The sequence below is a fragment of the Myodes glareolus genome, chromosome X (assembly GCF_982192425.1).
Source record: "Myodes glareolus chromosome X, mMyoGla1.1, whole genome shotgun sequence".
Lineage (NCBI taxonomy): Eukaryota > Metazoa > Chordata > Mammalia > Rodentia > Cricetidae > Myodes > Myodes glareolus.
The window spans coordinates 4,523,402-4,526,711 of NC_142053.1; positions in this window are offsets into that span (position 1 = coordinate 4,523,402).

A 3,310-nucleotide genomic window follows, 5' to 3' on the forward strand; every position below is an offset into this window, starting at 1 on the left:
CTCATTTATAATCCTACCAATCGTGTGCCAGGACTTTCTCTTCATTGCCTCTTCAACTTTGTGGTGATTGATTTTGATAGCTGAAATGAGGCTATGTCGCATTGTGGTTTTGATGGCTAATCACATCAAACTCTTTTGAGAGTCTGTGAGGACATGAGCACATGTCCTCACTGTGTTTGACTCCAGAACTGTGCACACATTTGCTCTCTGATTTGGGAGACACCAAAGAATAGCAGGGTTTTTGTTTGTTTGTCTTATGGGGAATAGTCTCCTCATGGTGGCACCACAAAGGAGAGCAGCATCTACCCCAGGGGCAGTAGAAAAGCTTATATGACATACAGAGCCACAAAGAGAAAGCATAAATCAGACCTCACTGGATGGGAACTTGCACCACTTTCTGCAAGACTTTCATACATGGCAGAGAAGTTATTGTGAATTTTAGTTCTTCTTCAGCAGACAGTGATATAGGTCTCATGAAGGTCCCTCTGGGACTCCAAGAAATGCAAGAAAATGGTTGAAGAGTTGGGTTTCAGCCACAGCCTCGGGTGGTCAATGATGAAAATCTCAATATAAATAGCAGTGGGAGTCCATTCTGTTCATCTGATGAGGTAAGGAAAATACTTTGAAAATAAACTGTAAGTTGGAGCTGGAGAGATGGTGTAGCTGTTGGACAGCACATGTTATTTCTGGGGTTGATTCCCTGCACCAGGTCAAAACCATCTGTAACTCAAGTCCCAAGGGATCCAGCACACCCTTTGGGCATCAACAGGTACCAGGGATGCCTGTGGTCCACATGTTTACATGCAGGCAAAATAGTCATATACATACAAAACTAAAATAAATCTAAAATGTTTTTAGAAAAAAGAAAATAAGCTCTGGGCGGTGGTGGCGCACGTCTTTAATCCCAGCAATTGGGAGACAGAGGCAGGTGGATCTCTGAATTCAAGGCCAGCCTGGTCTAAATAGTGAGTTCCAGGATAGCCAGGACTACACAAGGAAACACTGTCTCAAGAAATAAAATTAAAAAAGCAAAAACAAAATAGGTTTATATACTGAGTTTCAGTCCAGCTAAGTTTTCACAGTGAAATCCTGTGTTACATTCCCAAAATGTGAAGTTGGAGCAAGGCATGGTGGTTCACAACTAAAATTCCAGCCAGGAAATGTGGGCGTGAAAAATTGGAGAATATCTTGACTAAGGGAGCCATTTTAGGGTTGGCAAGAGACTTGGCTCTAGAGGGGTTCCCAGGTGTCCAAGGGGATTTCCCCAGCTGGGTCCTTGGGCAGCAGAGGAGAGGGTGCCTGACCTGGCCTTGTCCCATGGCCACACTGATGAATATCTTGCATATCACCATAGAACCTTCATCTGGTGATGGATGGAGATAGAGACAGAGACCCACATTGGAGCACTGGACTGAGTCCCAAGGTCCAAATGAGGAGCAGAAGGAGGGAAAACATGAGCATGGAAGTCAGGACCACGAGGGATGCGTCCACCCACTGAGACGGTGGGACTGATCTAATGGGAGCTCACCAAGGCCAGCTGGACTGGGACTGAAGGAGCATGTGATCAAACTGGACTCTCTGAATGTGGCTGACAATGAGGGCGGACTGAGAAGCCAATGATGATGACACCGGATTTAGATTCTACTGCATGTACTGGCTTTTTGGGAGCCTAGTCTGTTTGGATGCTCACCTTCCTAGACCTGGATGGAGGGGGGAGGGCCTTGGACTTCCCACAGGGCAGGGTACCCTGACTTCTCTTAGGACTGGAGAGGGAGGGGGAGGGGAGGGGGCAGTGGTAGGGAAATGGGGGGATGGGAGGAGGCAAAATTTTTAATAAAAAAAAAAGAAAAAGAAAAAGAAAAATTGGAGTTTAAGATTGGTCTGATATAAAAATGAATTTGAGGCCAGCCAAGGGCAAGTAAATACTAAGTGTCTATATCAGGTACCTTTGGCACAGCTCAATATTTAGGTGAAGAAAGAAGGAATTATTTTGCCTAAAAATTTGAAAGGTTACAGTCCACTATACAGAAACGGCAATGTTGCAAGAGAATGAAGCAGCTTTGCACATTGCATCCAAGGTCAAGAAGCAGAGAGAGAGATAAGTGACTGCTACCGGGCTCGTTTTCTCACTCTCTCTTAAACACAGCAAATATAAGTTTATTAAGGGAAACTAAGAGAAAGTCCTGAGAGCGCAGAATTCCTCAGGTTAGAGAAGTCATTCTCTCCTATGTATTCAGTCTGGGACCCCAGCGCATTTGGATTGTGTCACCCATCTTCAGAGTGAATCATCCTCCTTCAATCAAAGTTCTCCTGGGCAAATCTAGATCCCGCCAAACTGACAATCAAGATTAACCATCACAGACCCACTCTCAAAAGCCATGTGTATTAAGGGCTAGAGAAAGAGCTCGCTTGTTAAGGGTGGGCACTGCTGTTGATTTGACCTCAGTTCCCGGCACCCAATACCTGTAACTTCAGCTTTTAAGGATCACACATCCTCTTAGAGCCTCCATGGGTGCCTAGGTGCACACATACGGCATACACTTAGACACATAATTAGTTTTTTAGTCTTTAAAAATATAGCCTAAAATCAATGTGTTCATGGTCATAAAAGAACACAGCTTCCACATTCCAGATTAGCTTACCAGAATTCTATAAATGAAGCATTGTTTTACTGTCAAGTTTGTTTGGTTTACAACCCCTAAATCCCCAGGAAGCTCATGAAAAAAAGATGAAGAAAAACAATGACACTGGTTAGGAGGTGATGGCAGTAATCCAAAAGAGAAAGGCCAGTTACTCAGGTCATAGCCAGAAGAGTAGCCACGAGGTAAAATAGTGAAATTCAGTTCAATACATCAAAAGTAAGACAGCTAGATATGGATGTGAAGCAAAAAACGGTGCCAATGCTGGGTGTGGTGGCGTATACTTTTAATCCCAGCACTGGGAGGCAGAGGCAGGCAGAACTCTGTGAGTCTAAGGCCAGCCTGTCTCTGCACAGTGAAATCCTGTCTTTAAAAAAGTAAAATGATGTCTTGAAATTTGCAGGCAAGTATATAGAACTAAAATAAATAAATAAATAAATAAATAAATAAATAACCATCATGAGTGAGGTAACCCAGACCCAGAAAAATGAACTTGGTAGCCACTCATAAGTAGATACCAGCTGTAATGCAAAGGATAACAGCCTATAGTCCACAACCCCAGAGAAGCTGGGTAACAAGGAGAACCCTAAGAGAGACATACAGAGGAAGGGGAGGGGAGAGGGGAAGGGGGAGGAGAACATAAGGAAACTGAATGGCCGAGATGGGGGAAG